The sequence below is a fragment of the Panthera tigris genome, chromosome A3 (assembly GCF_018350195.1).
Source record: "Panthera tigris isolate Pti1 chromosome A3, P.tigris_Pti1_mat1.1, whole genome shotgun sequence".
In the NCBI taxonomy this organism is placed as follows: domain Eukaryota; kingdom Metazoa; phylum Chordata; class Mammalia; order Carnivora; family Felidae; genus Panthera; species Panthera tigris.
In genome coordinates, this window is record NC_056662.1 from 133538902 (window position 1) to 133561727 (window position 22826).

The 22826-nt window shown below is 48.1% G+C and overlaps 2 long non-coding RNA genes across 3 annotated transcripts in view; one reads left to right on the forward strand and one right to left on the reverse strand.

Moving 5' to 3' along the window:
- Positions 1–1403: 1403 nt before the first annotated feature.
- LOC122237447 lies at positions 1404–16210 on the reverse strand. The gene is made up of 3 exons (XR_006216042.1): positions 16126–16210; positions 4560–4759; positions 1404–3467 (listed from the first exon to the last, which is right to left on the reverse strand). It is a non-coding gene; the product is annotated as an uncharacterized LOC122237447 (long non-coding RNA).
- The window catches only part of LOC122237449, a 137299-nt gene continuing 130479 nt past the window's right edge, over positions 16007–22826 (forward strand). For both annotated transcript variants that reach the window (XR_006216043.1, XR_006216044.1), the window contains exon 1: positions 16007–16720. This is a non-coding gene — a long non-coding RNA (uncharacterized LOC122237449). The remainder of the gene's footprint in view (positions 16721–22826) is intronic.

A 22826-nucleotide genomic window follows, 5' to 3' on the forward strand; every position in this document is an offset into this window, starting at 1 on the left:
TCTTTGAAATAAATCAACTGTCTTAAGGTCAAGCAAGTGTGCAAGTATACAACCCCTCCCATTTGCCCACCAGTATTTTTCCCACAGTTTTTCTAGGAGAATGGAAAGCATTTGCTAGTACGTGTTCAGGCTCACAGAACTTTACTTAATTAAGCAGAACTTGGCTAACATCTGGGGTGGAGACACGTTTTCCCCACAGAAAATTGCCTTGTTCACTCCGGATGAGTCATGTCCCTAAGTCTTGGCCCGGGAGTGGGTGTTCAAGGGAATTGTGTCCCGGCTTCCAACGACCATGAAATGCTCTTTCTGTAAGTGGCAGACTTTTTGGATGATGCAGAAACACCTGCATTTCTCTCCAGCTTTGGAGGAAGTTATATTTTCCCGAGTGTCAGGGGACTTTTAATTGAAATGTTCAGAGTTCCTGCTTATCTGCTGGTATGGCTTCAAGACAGGGAGGGAATATATGATTAGTACCTGTGCCTTCTTTTTGCTGTCATTACTTATTTTGGCTTTATTAAGTAATCCCAGCTTCTGCCTTAGAAAAGGCTATGATTTTTCCAGCTTCTAATTGGTTGACCATTTTGCTTTAGATCAGCATTCAATCAACTCTAGCAGATGTCTGTTGCTACATGTATTACCAAACGTTCCGCAAGTAAAGATAAGTGTCTTTCAATCCGTTTCAAGTCACCCATCAGCTGGAGTCCCTGCATAATTTCATCACCCCAAAGTTATATTGTTCCCATTGAGAACAAGAAGAAATTCAGATCATAAGCCCTTCTGATCAATGTCGTTGGAGCATGGGAATTACCTCCACATCTTTAACTCTGAAATAATTTGTCCTAGAAGAGAGTTGACCAAGGAAAGTTACTCTCCATTTTGGACCAACATAGGTTTTCCACGGGCAGTGGGAAAGCAGTGTGAGGCAGTGTGAGAAAGCCACTTGGGTTTTCACTTCTTTTTCAGTAAAATGCGCATGAATGGCATCTTTCTCCTTACCAAAAAATGGCTTGTTGATAACTGGCTGAAATATTTTTTATGTATAAGTTAACTTGGAGACAACAAGATAAGGATGTAGCAAAGTGCCTGACACGTAATAAACCACATTTATGGTACATTTTTTTGTGTGTGTGCCGGACACTTTACTATTATCTCATTAATCCCTACAATGAGCTTTAAAAAAAAAAATCTTTCATAAATAAGGGACGGAGAGTACCGAGGATTCAGAAGCCATGGATGAACCAATCTAGAACCCTCTCACTGCTTGCTCTATTTTAGGGCCTACAGGCTTGCAGCAGATTTTGTTCTCCTGTGACCATTTCGAAAGTTTAGGAGTTTGCCTACCAAACTGGCCTTTCAAAAACCACCGTATCTAATGTAAATAATGATTGCGAGCCCGCCCGTGGCACAATGCTCATCTCTGTGATGTACTTCTATACGTTGGAGAGTGCTTCACACGATGACATAATGGGAATATTCCATTTCCTTTCAACAAATGCCCTTTTATTAGTTTGAAAGAGCAGCTTGCATCCCAGTAATTCAGTATCAAAAAGCAGAATTATTTGTTTTTGAGAAGGCTCACCACCCACCTGCATGTTCCCTTCCGCTAAACCCCCTCCCTCAGACTTCGAGACAGCGAGTTGCAGGGGATAAAACATAAGGCCCTTGTTAATTGCCATGAAGTCGATTGCTGACAGTGTCATATTCTGGTTATGTTTTTCCTTCCTGCCTGTGAGCAAAGGCAGAGGGGTCTTGGATTCTTATTTAGTTCCGAGTTTCCGAAGGATGAAATCCGTGTCTTTGGCTTACCACTGTCCTTATCTTACAAATTCAGTGGTTTTTGCTTTTATTTACTGATTAATTTTGACCAGTTCCAGGCTTTGGTGGTTCAGAGGACACAGGTAGGACTCTGGACAGACGTTCTGTATACATTGAACTACACTTACTTAGCTAATAGCTATTTTGCTGGGTTCATTTTCTCAGTCTCAAGCAATCAGTTGTGAACCCCCAGTGTGGTAATACGTCCATGGGGAACATTTGCGCTTTCGTTGGCACTTAGATTAAACCGATCAAATAATCTTTTCTTTCTTTTGAGGGTGACATTTCAATAAAACTTTTGCCTGCCAACTGCCAAAGTCAAGTAAGTGAAGGAGAAACCCGAAGTTTGTGGGAGAGAATGATCATTGTCCGAAACCGGATGACTCGGGTGAAACAAAGCATCCTCCTGAGTTCCTGAACATTTTTCAACGTGGACTTTGGACTAGTTATGTATTTGAAAAGTTCCCTCGAATATAAAGCAAGACATAGGATTTTGATAAAACCTGGAGCTTCCCATTTTAGGACGAGTGGCAGCACAGTGTGTGATACTGTGACAGAGCTTGGCTAGCCAACTGGACCCTAACCCCTCCTGAGCTTCTCAAATATCCATCCATCTTCCCAGTCTTTGTGATTAATCTTTCTAGAGAAGAAGAGCAGGGTCTGAGGTCTATCTGGCTATAAAGTTTTAGATCTGGAGGAACAATTAAAATATCCTATTATAGTAACCCCAGTTTTGGAGGGAAGCAGAAGTCCCTGTTCGGCACCCCTATGCTCCTGTCTCATGAACACGTGACAGCCTGTCATGTGCTGGGCACATGCGCTGAGAAGTGGTATGACTGAGACCACAGCCAATTTGGGAGCCTTGGGACCCATGAGCCTACTGGAGGGCCTCAGTTGTGGCTGGAAGCAACACAACTAGCCAAAGCAATTGGCAGCGTGTTGGAAATTTGAAAACTGCCAAAGCTTGGCTCCCACTTAGCAGCACCTAATGAACCAATTCATGCCCACCTCTCAGTTTAAATATGGAACCAGTAATGATCACTCATGGGTGTTCATTGCATGTTGCACTCTTATAATTAAAAGTGTGACCCAAACTCTGAATAGTAGTTTCAGTTCTGAATACAAGTTTCAATTCTGGGCTTTTCTCCAGCCGGGTGCCCTCTGAAATGTCCTTTCCACATGTCACCTCCTCCAAGTCCCCTTTCCAATGTGCCTCTCATTTTGCTGTGTGGGTGTATCCCACCCACCCCTCCATGCTCTGGAGAGCTTACGCCCACCTCCCCAAGAGCTGGTGGTAATGGTGGGAATCTCAGTCCCAGGCTTGGTCCATAGGAGGCATTTGTGGGCAGAGAGCCTTTTGGCCCACTTTGCCTCACACCATCTGGATAACTACCACCTGCATCATGACTAGACATAGAGCTTGCCTCTGTGACGGAGACACTGTGAGAGAGACACTGCTAGGAGAGGCTGGGCAGGGAACCTGGGGCACAGTGTGGTGGATATGGGGCGGGAGGGGGTTAAAGCATAGCTGCCCACGCCAGATACAGCAACCGCCTCTTCTGTCTTCTTGTTCAGAGTGTTCAGAGAGCTTGCTCTCGGTCCCGCGCTGCTTTCGCAGGACATTGATGAGGTGGGCCTCCTGGAATTAACACCTGTGAAAAGGTGGAGACAAGAGTGAGACTGGGCAGAAGGAGGAGTTGAATTGAGATGTGGGGCCCGTGAAGGCTCCAGCTGAGCCCATGGAGAGCGTTGGACTGGACCAGACCTTCAGAAAAGTCTGGAGTTTCCACCGTGGACAGGGGGTGGTGTTGATGAGATATTGGATACAGGCGGCCCCGGAGGGGAGGTGTGAACGTGGGTGAGGCATACTGTTAGCCAGCATCTCACACACTATGTGTAGCGTTCAGCCTCCTTGCCTCACCCCACTATTCAACTGTCCTCTACATGTCTTACCAAGTGGAATTCAGTCAGCACTAACTGGACATTTGCTATGTGGATAGTTAATGTGGATAGTTAGGGCAACTGTTGAAGGCATTTTTTTAAATAAGTAGGAAATGTAGCCCCTGACATCCCAGACCAGTGTGTGTGTGTGTGTGTGTGTGTGTGTGTGTGTGCGCGCGCATGAACTGGTCAGGGGAGGTGGAGAAATCTAAGACAAGACAGAACATAAATGCCTAGAGGAGACACAAATAGTCCTGTGGGGTTTTACTGGAGGAAGGAAAGATCACATCTAGTTGTGGATGATCAGAAAAAGATTCCTAGATGTAATGGATGGAATTGTTGAATGATTCTATTGTGCCCCTGAACTAATATAACACTGGGTGTTACTTACACTGCGATTTTAAAAAAGAAAGAAAAAAAGAAAACAAAAGGAAAAATTCCTGGAGCGAATGGTCTCAGGCATTTGGAGTTGCTGTGTAGGGTGGACAGGATTTAGATGCGAAAGGCTGAGTCAGGGGGCATCCCCAGCAGAAGGGGTGGTCCATGCCAAGGCACAGACATTGGAGGATATGGAACATATTTGAGGGGACACATGGTGGGTGTCGGCATCGGGCTGGAGTGGTGGCCAATACCTTACTGGCCAAATAATAAGGTAAGAAGGTAATAGGGCAGAGGTAAGGCGGTTCTCTATTTCCCTACCCACCCAACCCACTCCCTGCTGGCCCTCAATTCTAAATTGAAATGTGTTGAAAGACTGTTTTATTGGTTCTGTACCAGCCACAAAGGGGGTGCTCAGTAAGTACCTGAGGATTTCACTCAATCAGCGGTCTGTTAATCTGCTTCTCTAGGTCGCACAAAAAGCAGAGGAGACTTGAAATATCTGTTCTCTGGCTTCCTCACTGCCCATGGAGGTTCTTCCTGATCCCACCTTCTTCCAGCAAGTGGATAAGGATTTTTTTTAAAGCATCTTCTGCTGAATCCTACAGCTGTTTGTAAAAGGAATCTGAAATAAACACATGGAAGAAATAAACAACCTCAGTTTCTTCCAAGCTCTGTAAGGAGAGATTGCAGGTGAGCCTGAGACCTCCAGTGCCCAGCTGTGTGATCCTGGACCAGTCCTTCACCCTCAGGGTCTGGTTTCCTGGGCTGTAACAGTAAGGATGGTAATAACCTCCTGCACAGCATTGTTGTGCAACTTAAACTGAGAAAACGTATGCTAATGTACATATAAGGGACTGCAGAAGTGCAGAAGTACAAGTTCAGGGGCACCTGGGTGGCTCAGCTGGTTAAGTGTCCGACTTTGGCTCAGGTCATGATCTCACGGTTTGTGAGTTCAAGCCCCGTGTCAGGCTCTGTGCTGACAGCTCGGAGCCTTGGAGCCTGTTTCAGATTCTGTGTCTCCCTCTCTCTCTGCCCCTCCCCTGCTTATGCTCTGTCTCTCTCTCTCTCTCTCTCTCTCTCTCTCTCTCTCTCTCAGAAATAAATAAACATTAAAGAAAAGAAATATAAGTTCAAATTTGGAGCACAAATGCCGGTAATGAAGATGCTTCCTGGAGGGTTTCAGTGTCCCTGGATCACATTCTTCCAGAAGACCAGTGGTGCTAATGGTTGAATTCTGTTACAGTGCCTGACGAAATGATCGAAACTTGGTGATTTTTATGTGCTTTTTCTTAAATTTTTTTTTAATGTTTATTTATTTTTGAGAGAGAGAGAACATGACAGGAGAGGGGCAGAGAGAGAGGGAGACACAGAATCCGAAACAGGCTCCAAGCTGTCAGCACAGAGCCTGACGCGGGGCTCGAACTTGGGAACGGCGAGATCATGACCTGAGACAAAGTCGGACTCTTAACCGACTGAGCCACCCAGGCGTCCCTCATGTGCTTTTGATAGTCTGTCTGGAACCAGGCTAATGCGCAGTCTGGGCGGCAGCCAGCCAGCAGGGAGAACTATAGTTGGTGAGGGCCGGGCACTCAGAGCAGGGAATGCTTTGCCACCTCTGCCTGGAAGTCCATCCCCCGGGGCCGTGCTGAGCCGCGACCCCATGTTCACCTTGGTTCTGTCTACCCCAACTTCTGCAGTCTGCGCTCTGGGCTTTCAGAGAAGAGGGATGCTTTCAGTCACGGGCAGGCCTTTGGTACACAGATACAAAGCTGAAATCAGTATCAGGTACCCCAGGCACAATGTTTAAGAAGGATATAAATAAAGGGGTCCCTACGTATCCCTCCATCACCGTGCTTGGCGCAGAAGACCTCCACACATACGTAGCCACTGAACGAGTGTGTTTAGAGTTGAGGGAGAAGCAGTTGGGCAGGAAGGATCAGGGAAGGCTTTTTGGAGGAAATGGAGCCTATGTAGGTGCGGGGAGCAGGGGTGAATTCGGCAGCAGGAGGGGGACGTCATAACAGGACTAGATCCACTGAATAGGAAGCTCCATGTGGGAGATCCATTAATGGGGGGGGGTCCTTACATTCAGTTCAAGCCTTTGGAGGGCTCCCCAGGCAGTAGGCAGCCAGGCAGGTCTCCAGGAAGACGAGGAAGGAGTATGTGCTTGCAGAAGGCTGTTCTGTCAGTGATGAGCTTAATGGCCTAGAGGCCTAGAGAGGCCAGGAGAATCTGCTGGAGAGCCCTCATCTGGGGTATTTCCTGCTGTAGGTGGGGCGCCCGCAACATGGAGTTCGGAGGTGGGAGGTAGTCCGGAAGCGCCCAGGCGTGGCACTCCGTTTTCTCCCGTGGATCCTCTGACCCACTGGGCTCAGGGGCACCCAAGGGCTGCACCCTCTCTTTACGTTGTAGCTCCTTAAACAGACTTGCTGTGATATTTTCACCTTTGGGGAGACTGACCAGCTAACACCTCCCAGGGTCGATTCTCTGGAGGGCTTTGTGCCAGGAGGACTGCATGATCGGCTTGCTCCCCGTTTACAAAAGGCCTTTGTTGGGTGCTGACAGGTCATACAGCTTTGTCTTCAGTTTTCAAGCTGCTCATACCTGCCTCCTGGGATCGGTGGGGGGTCAACGTGATTGCTGACCGAAAGGTGTGCCATTAGCCTGGTCAGGAGGAACCAGAAGAGCCATAGGGCCAGTAATGTGAATTCCCCCAATTGACAAATATGTTTGCACACCCAATAGTTACAGTAAAAGACATCGGAGAAGTGCTTTCAACTGTATGAAATTATTTTTATTGTTATCCCATGGGGATCCTCTCAGCAACCCTTTGGAGCTGCTATTATTGGGATCCTTGTTTAACAGCATTTTTTTTTTAATTAAAAAACTTTTTTGTCATGTTTATTTATTTTTGAGAGAGAGAGAGACAGAGCGTTGAGTGTGGGGAGAGAGGCAGAGAGAGAGGGAGACACAGAATCTGAAGCGATCTCCGGGCTCCGAGCTGTCAGCACAGAGCCTGATGCGGGGCTCAAAACCATGAACCGTGAGATCATGACCTGAGCTGAAGTCAGACGCTTAACCGACTGAGCCACCCAGGTGCCCCAACATCATTTTTTTAAAATCGAGGTACAGAAAGGATCCGTAATTTGCTCAAGACGTGGAACACATCCACTCTGTTTCTTTCTCTTCTTGTCAGTGTTTCCAGGTCCTGGTCCAGATCCACCAAGAGCTTATTTATTAACCAAGAGGTGGTGACGGGTGCAGATGAAAACACAACTGTTGGGCCACATCAGTCTGAAAGAGGGACATGGGAGACGCAGGAACATGTCCTGCCATGGAGGGCATGCAGGGAACTTTTTGCTGCTGAACAACCCTGCAGAGCAGAGGCTTTTACGACCCCTATTTTCAGATTTGCAAGTGGAGGACGAAGAAGGGAAAGCACCCAGCCAATGAGCAAATGGCAGCCTGGCGGGATCTGTTTCACAGGACGTGTGCACAGCCTCCGGGGTTACAGAGGTACAGGTCTACAGGTCCAGCATACAGCTGCCCTGAGGTTAGAGAGGAGGCCATGCTGAGGGCTGAGGGGCTCCTTTTCCCCCTCCCTCCTGTTTCTAGTGCAAAACTGGATTCTGGAGTAAGATAGTGTGACTGGCGGTGCTAAAAAGACTAGAAAGTGCCCTTCCCTCTCCCCACTCCCTGCTGGCACTGCCTGGCTTCCCGAGAGCAGGGTTTGGACCTTGCGTTCCTTTTATGCAGCACAGTGGAGCCAGGCTCAGCATTGGGGTCTTTCCCCTGCACACAGGTGGGCGAGGTATCCAGGCCTAGAAATCCATGGCGCCCCAGGACCTAACCAGTGCAGGGCAGCGCCCAGAGCTGTCAGCCCAGAGAACGCACAACCTTCAAGCACTCCCTGAACGGCATTCCTCCGTACCCGAAGCCCTAAAAGTCCCTTTCGAGTGGAGAGCCCTGAACATCACATGACCGCACTCCAGAACGTCCTGGAATTTCCCCCAATCCGATAGAGAATAATTACGCTGTTAAGGCTGCAATTCAGCAGCTGATAAGGCAGCCCCTTGTGCCGGTCAGGTAGTCTTTTTTTCCCAGAAGTTATATAAAATTCAAACAATCCTAAGAGCACTAGCTACACACGGACCACTTTAAGCCTGGCAAATGGAGTGATAAATCCTTAGTATGCATAAAGTTCAATGGTGTCCTTTACCGCCTTTCAACAATCAAATTAAACTTGAAAGGGTTTTTTTTTTTTTTTTTCCCCTCACTGTGGGGAGGAAAAAGTGCCATTGGAAAAAAATCATCTCGCGGGCAAGTTAACAGATAAGGGTCTAGCCTGCTGACACAATGCCAAGCGGAGGTAAAATTCAATCTATCACGGCAAAGTCATTTTCCCTAAATCAGAGAAATTAATGTGCATCGGAATATAGGGACAGTTTCTCCCTTTTGATGTGTTTTTTTTTTTTGACTTTGAGGTCTAAAACTAAAATTGAAACTGGCATTTATTTGTAAATGACAACCCTATTCTCCTTTATATGATACCACATTTATTAAATTTTTCTGAGAATTTATAAAGTTGCCCATGGAATAAAAGTTATGTTCACAATAGCAGAACAGAACTAGGGGGCTATTTCTAAATAGCACATTCAGCATATTAATTGTAGCTTAGATAACAGTCCTATCTCCTCAGGGCCTCTGTTTGGGTTTAACACCAGAACCGGCAAATTAATACGGTCACGATAGAGCCAAAAGCTGGATCACTTACTAGGTCATTACTGTTCAAATCAAAATTCATACTTTTCCAGATCTCCCTGGGGTTACTAGGCAGGCAAGGTTACCATTCTGTCGAATAATCTCTCCTGGCTCTTACTCCACAGTGTTAAGAGAAACAGTGATCGTATTACATTAATTTTCATATTAATAGGTCCTGTGCAGGGGCTCCACGTCTCTCCTTCTGCCCACCCACCCTCTTCCTCAACTGCATAGGCCCTGGTTTCCTGCTCTTCTCAAGTCAGGCTCAGGTAAATGACTCAGCTTCATTTATATCGAGCCATGTCCTAACTTTCGGATTACTGCTTCTCAAAAACGAATGTGATCTTGCGAAACTTGGGTCCTGCTGGAAGAGGGGCTCTCGGAGCGGGCCTCAGCAATGTTGGCTGGGCGCCTACATAGCACACGAGTGATCCGCAGACAGAGATCAGAAAGCTATACGAGACACTAAATTGCAATTTCTTACAGATCAGCACATTTGCATCCAAGCCTGGCTTCCCGTGGCATGTGACTGATTTCACTCTTATTCTGATATTTAGCTTTAATGGATGACACAACATCGTATCTGACCAAATCATCGGTCAAAATATGACTTGTTTTTTTGTTTTCTCTAGAATTATGAACAGGGACAGGAGAGGGACTTCTTGATTTCCGTGTGGATTATACTCTATCTGAATTGTTGAGCAACAGCATTTTTTTTTTCCCCTTCTTGCTAACATTTACCACCTCCGTTTGTACCTGATGCCCATAGGAAGTTTGGAGAAACATGAATGTGGAAGGATCCAGAGTTAAATCACAAACAGCACATGCTACAGATGGAGCGTTTTCCCCTAGACTTTTTCAGCAGCCTGGGAAACAATATGATCATTTCATTCCTATTACCCAGGAAGAGGCAGCCCTGGAAGGTTCCGGAGAAGGTGCTGCTGGCTCCATACGTAGAAACTGCAGCTGATTTGTGTTTTGGGGACAGACTCTTAACACCTTTCTGAAGCCGCCATGTGGCATTCTTAGCTGTGAACACATGATGCTCAGATGCTTCATTTAATCAGGATTCCTTGTTCTAGGACACCACCTACATTTCCACATGTGACTTTACGCATGCTTTATTTTCTTCTGATTGAATTGAATCGCCAGTGTGCTCCCAGAGACCCAGGGCCTCTCAACATTTCCTTGGTTTCGGGATCATACAAAGAGCATTTGTTTCTTGTTTAGGCAATCTGTAATTTCTTTCATTGCTTTTATAGTAAAACTTTTATATCAAACACTGTGCATTCCATGAGCTCCTTTTCTAGAGAGGCATGGGTATGAAGACCATTTTCATAAAAGCTCTTTCCAAGGCATGATATGCTGTCATGGACCGTGAGAATGCCATCCCATGGGGACAAGTTATAATGACTTACATCAGTCTAATTTGAATCATCTTCAAATTTATTCACATGGCAGAAATTCTTTTTAAGATGAAACAGGATTCAACTCAGCAACCCAAGTTGGTGCCAATGTACGAGGCTTGGCTTGATAGCTCTTTGTAGTTGAAAATATTTATAACTTCTCGTAGCTTACTGCCCCAAGTTACAAGACACGAAATCTTACTTGGGTTTCTCAGTGCTGTGGGTTCTGATTTTTCACTTCAGAGTGGCTGCTGGACTGTGTGGGGGTAACAGGAGTTACCTGTTTATACTGATGTCTGACTCTGGTTCCCACATCAACTCTGGGGTGTTTGAACCCCACACCGGGCTCTGGGCTGACAGCTCAGAGCCTGGAGCCTGCTTCGAATTCTGTGTCTGCCTCTCTCTCTGCCCCTCCCCTGCTAGTACTCTGTCTCTCTGTCTCTCTCTCTCTCTCAAAAATAAAGACGACAATCAATCAATATAAATAAAATCTACAATTTTTATACAATGATTTCTCAGACATGTGCACAGAGATGTTCACTGTTGTAGTATTTCACTGGCAAAATTTTCTGCTATATGTCTTGTTATGAAGAAGTATCCTGTCCAGAGGTCTGCTCTGATGGGCGCTATTATTTTTTATTTACATGCAGAATGAGAATCTACTAAAATGAAGGTCCAGCAAGATGCATATGGGATCGGTAAAAATGTAGATCTAGACTAAATTCATCTTAAAATTGAATTGGATGTTTTCTTTATGGACTGGCCTGGGATGTGCTGTATGGAATCACTCATTTCGAAAAGTGTTTGTTCTCATTTTAGTGGGGACAGAAGTGGGGGCCCCATGCAGGCTCAGCGAATAGTGTGTTTTGATGCGTTTCGTGCACTTGGAAGGGACAAATGAGAATTGGCAAAAGTGGACACAGGCCTTTCTTCTTTGAAGCTGCCACCGTCCCAGAATCAGACCAGACAAACTGGTGTTTTCTTCCCCCCTCTTGTTGAAAAAAGGGAGAGGGCGTAGCAAATGGTTTTAGATTCATTACAGGAACCACTTCCTAACTGCATCAGCCTGGGACTTAGTTTCATCAACCATTAAGGGGGGATAACATAATAATTAGGCCTCAAAAGGTTGCTGTAAAGCTAATCTATAGATGTGAAGAGTTTAGAACAGTGCCTGGCACACAGCAGGCACTAAACACATGCTGGCTGCCATATTGCTCTGACTACTAATCATCATTATTAACAATCATATTTAAACTACCTTCTGGAGCTATGGGTATTTCCAACAGAAAGCTGCATTAACTCATGACTCTGAGTGCATCTGGAGTCAGATTGCTTCCACTCTGTCCTTGCTGGCTCTGGGACTTAGGGCAACACACTTAAGCTCTGTCAACCTCAGCTTCTTCCCCGGTGAGTGGGGATAATGATAGATCCCGCCTCATAGGTTTGTTGGAGCATTAAAGGAGTTAGCATACCATGTGCTACGTCAACATTATCTCGTCTGCATTCGGGTCACTTGTCTTTCCCACTCATTCTGTAGCTATTACCGCAATCCACTCCAGAGGTAACTTAAGTGGGTCATTGTGGCAAGCACGTGACCTCCCTCATTTCATGCCAATTCTGACCATGATCTGCACCTTTATGTTTACCTGATATTTTGTAAACCAGAGTGAAGCTAAGGTTGGATGAAAACATACCCACATTTCTTAGGCATTAATTAGCTATACAGATGATTATTTTTCATATAATAGCCATGCTCATCCATCTGGATTTGAGAGTGACCACTGGCTTCTTTTGGTTTATCACCACGGTTAACTATCACCCCAAATTCAACACAGTGATATGCTTCTTTTGCTATAAAGATGGCTAGGAGTTAAGGGTTTCAACCCACGGGAGAAAAACAGGAGAGGGAAGATAACTGTTCCAAGGGTAGCTTTGGGTAAAATTGATCCACATTAACCATTTAGTTAACAGAGTGAGTGCTGCGTATGAGCAACGTTCCTTGGGGCCCTGATTAGACAGGCTGGAAATTACAATTCTTGGAGTCATTCGTGCACCTCCCAAGCTCTCTGCAAAGGCAAGAGACTTAGCAGAGACCTGACACGGGGCACAAAGTCAGTTCTCATGAATATTTATTGCACAGGCATCTCATAATCTAAGCACTGTTCTGTTTCTAAGGATTCATTTCAGAAGACAAAGCACAACTTTCAGGATATATGTACATTCTTGTTACAATAAACCTGGTGCTTCTTACTTCCCTCTCCCCGTCTCCTTTACTTAAAAATAGGTACATTGAAGCATTGGAATCTCCGACCAAGAAGGCAAATGGACTGGATTCTATTCCTGGCTGTGCCGCCCTTCTCTTGCAGCCTGGCAGTTCACTTGACCTTTCTTCCCTTCTCGTTCCCCAAGGAAGATGCCTGCTGGGTACAGACCCCACGGGGGTGTTGGGAGGATTTCAGGAGTGAATACAACTATCTTGGGTTATAATATGATGCTGCCAACTACTCTGAGGCCCCGGGATGAAAGATGCTGTGTGAAAGAGCATTGTTAACTGCATTTTGTTAAAAATATGGATCAAAGGCTGGCTGTACAGTAAGTGCTAAATGTTAATTATTGTTATAATATCATAACAAAGCAGATGCCAGAATGCTAGATCCCACGAGAAAACCTATTATAAGAAGCCAGTGTGAAATGTACAGATTACAAAGATATTTGGCAAGGAGGCAGATTTGGTTTTGAAATCTCAATGAACAATTAAGCGGAATAAAAAAAATAACTTTTAATGCTATGAAAAATATAAGTGTCTTGACAAGACTTCAGCATAAAAATAAGAAGCTGCCTTTTCTCCATAGAAAAGAGGCAGTATTATTGTCTTCCCCCCTACTCTGAGCAGACGTTATATTTGTGGCATCCTTGAATGTAGAAAATAAAAGCAACATTCTTCCTTACAATGACCCTTAAAATATCTCTTTGCAGCAGAGACGAACTGGGGGAAAATTCTCTAAGTTTATAATACAGTAAATCTAATTTTTTAAAAACTTCAAATGAGTCTATGTTCTACTGCCTGTTTGTCTTTCCTCCTCCAAATGGATTTTCTGTTCGATGGCATTAGAGAATGGACTCCTGTGCGCATTTCTAGACCCCACCAGCTTCTCCTCGCTCAAGCTTCTGACATATTTTCAGATCTAGGAAGCAGAGTACATCATGTAATATCAGCTGGGAAAAGGCGGAGGAAGGGGAGGGGAAGGTGTAGAAAGAGGGATTTAGAGAGAGAGAGAGAGAGAGAGAGAGAGATCTGTCCTAAAAGAAACCAAAAAACCAAAACCAAAACCAAAACAACAACCACAAAAACAAGGTGAAGAGAAAATCATTTCTGTGTCCTCGTGCTTTTTAAGAATGTGTGAACTCACCGAGCATACTCCATCTTTTTTTTTTTTTTTTTGAACATTGTGAGAAATGAATGACCAGCTCTCAGGGGGAAAGTAAAAGCACACATTTGCGAAAGGAACTGTTTTATCTTTGGGGAAGAAAAAGAGCCAGCAGGTAGATTGCACATCCCATTGCAAACTTACAGGAGAGTATCCACCATCAGAGTATTACGGCCAGATTATAATTATAATCACCGTGGATCCAGCTCCATGTTTATGGAGCAACCTACCTGATATTAATTCATTCGGCACTAACTTCTTTTTTTCCCCTTTTCCCATTTTCCCCTGTTACTCTACCTTTTAACAATGCATCTGTTATTAGAAATGAATATGCACCGCATCTGTTGGTGAAATGTGCCACGGTTTCTTCTGTGTGAAAGGGAGGTGGGAGACCGAATGCAAAAAGAACTTATTTGGGATTTGAGCTGAACCAATCTAGACTTTGTTACTAAAAAAAAAAAAAGAAAAAAAAATTCAGGATGACGCAGTATTGCCCAAGGAAAGCCACTGTCCCTGCGTTCCTGTCCTTCACAGGGAAAACACCCTCTAACACAAGCCTGACTTTGGAAGGAGGTGGCTACGTTGGGGGGAAGGTGCCCTCCAACTGGGACCGTATGGCGCTTCGGAGGCGTCTTGTGTTAATCAGGACACGCTCGTTGTTTTCCCAGCCCCTGTGATACCAAGATTTCATGAGCGTGCTTGAGCAGCTGCTGGTTAAAAAATAAACGGAGGCGGGAATTGCAACTTCAGCACTGTTGTCGGGATTTGGGGAAGTGAAGCAGGTAGGCAGGCAGAGCAAGGTGAGGCATGAGAGCTGATGAGAAGCTAGAGGAAAGGCTAGAAGCGGCTTCCTCTACCAATCAGGCATCTCCCTCCACCCCTGTTGGATCTCAGCCTCTACTGGGCAGGTGATTCCCTGAAGTGGCCCAGAGTTGCTGAATAGCAGAGAGTGAAAGCTATTGAATTACCGTTTTTTATCTCCACCATTGATAGCCCTCTCTCTGCCAGTTCATCAGTAACTGGCTTAAAACTTACGGACTTTTTAAATGATGATTTTGGGCTTTGATTCTTAAGGCATTTCATTCATTTTACAACAAATATAGTCTGTGAACACGCATTTACTGTGAGCCACGCAGAAAGGATGAAAAGTTAGGGAAGACCCAACCCTGCCCTTGACTTGCTGATGGCCCAGTAGGAAACAGAGCCATGGAAAATCAGTGCAGAAAGGTTTCAGAGGCCCTGAGGCAAGAAGGCATGGGATGGGCTAATTCTACTTGGGAGGCTAGAGGTCAGGACACTGTCAGACAGGAATGACCTTTGATCTGGGTCTTATAAGTAAGCGACTTCATCCGGTGGGAAGATTGGGGAAGAACACCTAGGCAGAAAAACCATGTGGGCAGAGAGATCGCAATGAGAAACCATAAGGGGCCTGGGGGAGAACGGGAGCAGGTGGAGGTGGGCAAGAGAAAGGTCAGGCTCTCATCGGGCTTTATGACGGATGCTGTGGGCTGAACTACATACTCCCCAAATTCACATATTGAAGTTCTAACCCTGATACTTCAAACTATACCTGTTGTTTGGAGACAGGGTCCTTACAGAGGTAATCAACTTGAAATGAGGTTATTAGGGTGAGCCCTGATCCAATAAGGTTGGTGTCCTTATAAAGAGGGGAAATTTGGACACAGACATGCACACAGAGGGAAGAGACTCTGGGAGGGGATGGCCATTCACAAGCAAGGCGAAGGGCCTGGACCAGAATCCTCCTCCCAACCCCAGAAGGAGCCAGCCCTGCCCACGCCTTGGACTCCCGGCCTCCAGACCCGAGACTATGTGTTCCTGTTGTGTAAGCCACTCAGGCTGAGGTGCTCTGTTGGACGGCTTCTGGGAACTAAAGCGGGGCCGAGCAGTTTGGATTTTGGACACGCTAATGCGTGTCTCTACCACCCCAAGTCTGATTAAAATGTCCATCTGGAGTCACTAAGTCCGGGCTGGGACTGAGGCTGTATTACTAACAAACCCCGATGATGACGGTGCTGCCAGTCTGCAGACCACACTGGGAGAAACGAGGCCACAGACCCACGGTCACAAGGCCAAGTTTCACATCAGAACCTCCCAGCGAGCTCTTAACAACGTCCAGACGCAGGGCTCTGCCTAGACCAACGAGACAGGACTCCTCCAAGACCAACGAGATGCGGGAGTCCTCCAAGACCAACGAGACAGGAGTCCTCCAAGACCAACGAGAGGTAGCGGGATTCCTCCGAGACCAACGAGAGCCAGAACCCGAAGGCCAAGGCCTTTCCCAGTCTGCGCGGGGCTGGGCCCCACTGTTCTCCTTTCAGTGTCTCTGGGGAGCTTAGTGCTCAGAGCTGGGAATTATGTGGCTGGGGACTCACCGAAGAGTGACTTAGCAGAAGAGACGAGTGCAGGGCTGTGTTGCAGAAGGGCCTCCTGTGGCCGGGCTGCAGGTGAGGGCGGCAGGTGTGAGGCCCTCCCCGGCGCTCCCGGCCCTGTTCGCCTCCGAAAACAGCACAAGAAACCCAAACGGGGGACGTGGATTAAGGCGAAAGACTGGGACGACCACAGCCGGGGGAGAGAGTGGGGGCGGGAAGGCACAGAAATGCCCGAGCGCCGGGCCCCGGGGCCCCCCGAGAGCCCGGCACCTGCGGAGGGGACAGCCGAGGGTCCCCTTGTCGGGGAGACTGTCACTCGGTGCCCCCACGGCGGAGAAAGGGACGGAGCTTCGTCAAAAAGTTAAAAGCAGGACCAGCGTACTACCCGGCGGTCCCACTTCGAGTCTGCACGCGGAGGAAGGAAAACAGGACCCGGACGAGGCATCAGTCCCAGCGGCCGAGGAGGGGAGGCCGCCCGCGCCGAGGAACCGACACAGGGGACGCGGGCCTGGCGCGCAGGGCGATGCTGTCCCGCGTGGGCAAGAAGGAAACCGTGACATTCGCCGGGATGGACCAGGAGGACGTGATGCCCAGTGAGGTAGGTCAGGCAGAGAGAGGCGGATGCTGTGTGGCATCGCATAGATGTGGAATCTAAAAAAAAGAAAAAAGAAAAAGCTCACAGAAACATCAGAAAAGTGGTGGCCAAGGGGCTGGGAGGTGAGGGAAATGGGGAGAGCCGGGTAAAATAAAAGGGTGCAGACTTTGGGCTGTAGATGAGTCGTGGTAAGGAAGATGCGGGGCTGTAGGGGGTCACTCGGATGTAGTTGAAGTTTGCTAAGAAAGTAGAACGTAAATGTTCACACACACACACACACACACACACACACACACACAAGAGAGAGAGAAAAAAGCGTGGGGTCATGGGAGTATTAGCTGATTGTGGGGTTCTTGTCACAGTGTGTGCGTATATCAAGGCACCACACTGCGCCCTTTAAATATCTTGTAATTTTCTCAACTCCACGTCAGCAAGGCTGCAGAAACAGATGATAGGCTATGCCGTCGGTCCGCTTCCTACCCGCCCAGCAACAGCGTGCAGTAGGGCGGAGAATCGGGCTGAGGGATATGAAAGACACAGACCATTTCAGGGCCGATGCACAGATGCCCGGCAGCCTATGGGAGAGACGTGAGGGAAGACACGGAGGGAACGGAAGCTTCTGGTACCCGCGCCTGCAGCGCACGTTCCACGTGGTCCGACTACGGCCAGATTCACGTGCGGGGGAGATAGTTCTGGGCGATGCCGAACGCCCACTGTCTTCCCACTGCAAGAATGCCCATGAGTTACCCTGCCAGGTTGTTTCAGCAACCCGCTGAGTTTTGTTAAATGATCCTACAACCAAGAGGGAAACGGCAGAACCGAACCACGCCTCGGGAAGTTCGCTCGCAGCGCGACGTCTGCGGTTCGTGCGTGGTCGCCGTGTCCTAGATGCACTTGGTGTCATGTTTACTTCTCACTTGTGATCATTTTCAAAGGTTGGGAAAGGGGGAATCACCAGGCGAGAGTCCCACGTAGCTCGTGGTAATCGCTGGAGCTCCACGGGAAACCACGTTTACTGAAGGAAAGCTCACGCTCTTACCGCATCGGCTGCTTTTGGCAGAATCTCTGGCTGTAAGGGGCAGGCAGTCCTGTCCTCTGATAAAAATTATGGAAGCCACGTTGTGGTCCATGTTTTCCTTCCAGCTCTGACGCTTAGGCAAAGCCACTGGTAAGAGGGGCCACGTGTAGGTAAGCGTGCTACCGGGAAACTGAGGCAAACAGGCTTGGTCTGGCAGCGGTTGGCCGAGTGGTGGAGAGCCCTGTCCGAGAGATGGGCCTGGTTGCACGTTCCCCTTTTGCGACACTTCATCAAGAGGAACCAAGCACCTGGGTTTTCCCAGGAGGACTCTGTGTGGAGCTACTGGGCCCCTTGTCACATGGGTGGGGTCGTCCTGAGTCTGCAGGCAAAAGTCAGCCCTTGGAGCTTTAGTTGGCTTGCGGTATTTTTTCAATTAAAGATGCTATGATTGAAAACAGCCCAGAGCCTTTTCTGAGCTCTGTTTAATTACTCATTGTTCAGAGTGTGTGCGATACACGGTATTTTAAGGAAGAGCAAAGGCTTCAGTAGTTTTTTTTTTTTTAATTTTTTTTAATGTTTATTTATTTTTGAGACAGAGAGAGGCAGAGCGTGAGCAGGGGAGGGGCAGAGAGAGAGGGAGACATAGAATCTGAAGCAGGCTCCAGGCTCTGAGCTGTCAGCACAGAGCCCGACACGGGGCTCAAACCCACGAACCGTGAGATCATGACCCGAGCCGAAGTCAGATGCTCAACCGACTGAGCCACCCAGGTGCCCCTGTTTTTGTTTTGTTTTTAAAGGATACTGAGATGGGGACTAGAACACTGGACTGGCCATTTCTTGGGGCAGGGACCACCAGGAAAGGTTGTCCGGGTTCTAGGGCCTTCACTGTATGGGGAAGCGATGGGGCAGGAGGACCCCTGGGCCAAGGAAGTAGGCTCATAGAGGCTTAGAATTTGGAGTGTATTTTCTTGGTCATGTGAGCGCACAGCCTTTCTGGGTGTTGAAGTGAATTTCACGTAGGGACGAAAAACTTTATCTTTGGGTGAAATTATCCTTGGATGCTGGATTGACTTATTTCAGTAGCAAAGGAAGTTCAACCGCAAAATTCAGTTTTCTGAAAACAAAGGAGTAATCGTTACTTTCTTTGCAATTCCAATATGCAGAAGCCTATCACAGAGTAGTTTCCAGGGTGTTTGTTTATAAAATAAAACTATCTATAAAATTACCATTTCCTTGGGGTGCATGGGTGGCTCAGCTGGTTGAGCTTCCGACCTCAGCTCAGGTCATGATCTCACAGTTTGTGGGTTCAAGACCTGTGTCAGGCTCTGTGCTGACAGCTCAGAGCCTGGAACCTGCTTCCGATTCTGTGTGTCCCTCTGTCTCTGCCCCTCCCCTGCTTGCACTCTCTCTCTCTCTCAAAAATAAACATTAAAAAAAAAGTTAAAAAAAATAACCAATTCCTCTGCTCATAATAAATTTGTGGTGGGAAAAGGCAGAGACCAGCTTTAGGGTAGATTGAGAGTGTCTGCTCTTTTTTTAATGTTTATTTATTTTGAGAGTGAGAGAGACAAAGCATGAGCAGATGAGGGGCAGAGAGAGAGCGAGACCCAGAATCGGAAGCAGGCTTCAGGCTCTGAGCTGTCAGCACAGAGCCCGACGGGGATCTCAAACCCAGGAGCAAGATCAAGATCATGACCTGAGCCAAAGTCCGACGCTCAACCGACTGAGCCACCCAGGCGCCCTGGGAATGTCTGCTCTTTTTTATGTAAGCACCTGTTACTAGGGCAAGACCCTTCTTTGTGTTTCTGGCAAAACCCAGTGTGGTACTTCCTGAGGGACACGAGTCCGCAGCAGGTTCAAAGCTGCAGCTTAGCGGGAAAGCTGCTCTCCCGTTACCCCAGAGCTCTGTTTAGTCAGAAGGCAGCTCGCGACAGGAACGTTTGACATCACCTCCCTGCCTGGCTTGGCCAGGGCCCCGGCACTGCTTCCGGCCAGGGCTGGTGGCTGGCGGCGACGTGCCCTCCAGCACATCGCTCTTGCCCTTTGCGAGAGTGACGCTGCCACATCCTCTGTGCCGCAGCCCACTGGAAGCAGGGACCTGACTCCACGGGGGCAGCTCTTTGCCAAAAGCCAGTCCAGATTCTACACGTGGACGCACTCAAGGGCATGCTAATCGGGACAATTAGATTGTATCTGATTAATGGCCTCTGGCAGTGGTCCACTCAGCTCTGTGGTGCCCGCACCCCGACCAGGCAGGCATGAGTGAGGCTCCAGCTTCCCCCAGGTCCCTCAAAACCGCCCCAGAAAAGCTGCTGGCGAGCCCTGGAGCTCTCCGAGAATCAGCGGTGGCTTCCAAAAAGGAAAAAGCTTCAACTTTTCATTTCTAAACTGTTGGCTGATGCCTCTTTTTTTTTTTTTTTTTTTTTTTTTTTTGCTCAGAGAAAATGTCATTGATAAATCCTGAAGCTAAATGTAGAAACTCTGGAGGAAAAAAAAAAAAATAATGGTGGGATGCGATCTGGTTTATAAAGCTTGAGAAAACGTCCTGGAAAATTCCTGGTAACCGAGACCAACTTGCGAAGCCAGGAACTTCCAAACTAAACGTATCTACTAGTTCATTCCTCTGTTGAGTAATTCTTTGTGAACCGGCTTGAGTGTAGGCATCCAATGAAATCTAGTCTTTGCCATGCAGATAAGCTAGGGCTTTTATGGGTGACAATAAAGTGAAGTTTATCTGAGGTATTAGCTTGGTGGAAGAGGTTGTGTTTCTTTTTGGGTTTTTTTGTTGGTTGGTTGGTTGGTTGGTGTGGCAGTCCTGGGAAAGTTTCAGGATCCCAGTAGACGCTGAGTAAATGTTGGGATCCAAGAATGAAATAATGGTCTCTGCCCTTCAGGCTTACATTCTGTGCCAGGATCATAGATGGGATTCAAAAATAAAACGCTTGTTTTCTTTAGCAAGCATTTACCGTGTGTGCCGTGTCCTGTGGAGGAAAGCAGGGTAGGCAGGGGGCCGGAATGCGCTAAGTGGGGGCAGGGGTGAAGGGGTGCATGTGCAGGTAGCATTCACAGGGTGAGCTACTGAGAACCAGCACCCAGCTTGGGTGTTGCCAAATGCAGAGTGTTTGAGGACAGGGTGAGGCTGGAGGGAAGGAGGGCTCCCGGGGTGGGGGGGTGGGGGTGGTGGGGAGGGCCTGAGGCCCTCTGTCTTCCAGAATCCCCGTGGTTTCCTCGGGGCGCATTCCTGTGGGCGGTGTGGCCTGGGAGCCGGAGGCCGCCTCATCTCCTGCTGAAGTGCCCTTGGTGCCTCCTCCCTCCTGACCCCTGCTGGCTCTCCAGATGGCTGCGCCAGCCTCCCCCTCACGCCCCTAGTTGCTCCTTCCGTCCCCCTGGAAGAGGAAGCACACGCCAGTCCTTGGGTGATTTCTCCTACTTCTTCCTATGCCGGGAGCCCCCATCACCCCCACCCTCCTGCAACGATGACCGTAGCAGATCTCACTCTTCTCATTTCTAACTGGCTGCGGCCAGGGCGATTGAGGCTCCAGGTATGGAATCCGTGTGGCATGGGCGTGCCAGTCACCTGGAAAAGGTGCCGGCCAGCTGTGAGTTTCCGGTCCTCCAGTCCTGGTCCGCTCCAGGGCGTGTGCCCTGATGACAGCCTCACCCGCTGCAGGTGCAGCAACAGAGGGACCCAAACCCGCACCCCAGTCTTTAACCTTGCCTTTTGCTGTAGTCTTTGATGCTAACTCTTCTGGTCGGGCACAGTCAGGATGTAGTGACCCAGAAGTTGCTTGCTCACCTGAATTACGAGACCTGGAGGGTTTGCGTGGGGGCAGGGTGGGAGTCCTGTGGGCTTGGGCTGGCAGGGAAGGCGTCACCTCGACTCCTGAGGACCTCAGAGGTTAAGGGAGGCAGCGAGCCTGAGACCAGGGCTGAAGGGGGGGGATGCACTGAGGTGGGAAGTCTGGTCTCAAGCAGGGCTCTCCCGGAGCAGGTTCAGGTAGCTGGAGTTGGTACCTGTGGGATCAGAGAGCTTGGGAGATGCTGGGTCTTGTCAGGCATGGTCTGGGTAATAGCTGAGGCAGGAGAGGAGAGGAGATGCTGGAGTCGGGCAGCAAGCCACATCTGGTGTTCCTGTGGCCTGCTGTGTAGACAGCCCAGCCCTGATTCTCTTAAAGACTGACATAAGGAGAACATTCTGTTCTGTGTTCACAGCCCCTTTCTGACTCTTTCTGGCTCACGTGCCCCCAGTTGATAACCGTCCTGTCCTTTCTCCTTAGATGTGGGTGATAACCTTTCCAACATACACCTCATCTGGTCCTGAGTGTTAAGTGTTTGTGAGGAAAAATCAGCTTGTTACTTCAGCTACAGTATTTATACCCACCCATAAAACTACACATGGAAACGACAAACAAATTTATTTGCCATTTTTGAAAATTTGGCCCTTAAAGGGCATTAGCAAGAACATTGTGCCATTAGCACAGATTGTTTTTAAAACACTTGAAAAGATCCAAATTCTGCTGAATTTGGGGGCCAAGTGGATTGAAAATTGCATCTTGTATCCCAGAATCTCCATGCAGTTTGGTTGTGTGCATGTTGGAAAAGAGTGCCACTTACACGTGGCCCGTGTCACCCAAGGAGGTGACCTGACCCTGGCCCAGGTATCCAGACATCCCTGGACCACAGAAGGCCAGTCTGCAGATGCGTGGAGGAGACCGGAGCGTCTGGTGGGCCTGAGGGAGGGCAAGGTGGGCTTGTTCGGGGCTTGGATGCCTGAGGGTGTCTCCCAAGGAGCCATCCCAGATCCCAGTCCCAGGAATAGAGCCCAGTGCTGCTCTAGTCTCGTGATCACTGCCCATAGGATGAGGTCCACGGTCCTTCCCCTTCCGCTGAGGCTTCTAAGGAATTCTGGTCTTCTTGTCAGTTTCCGCAGCTTGTGAGCAAAAGACCCTTCAAGGATTCATCCTCCCTCCTGCCTCGTCCAGCGTGCGGTCAAGACCCGGTTCATATCACCTCCGTGATGTCCTTCTCAACCGGGTCATGTGGAGTTGGAAGGTTCCCTCCTTCAGATTCCCCCAGGACGGGGGTCACAGT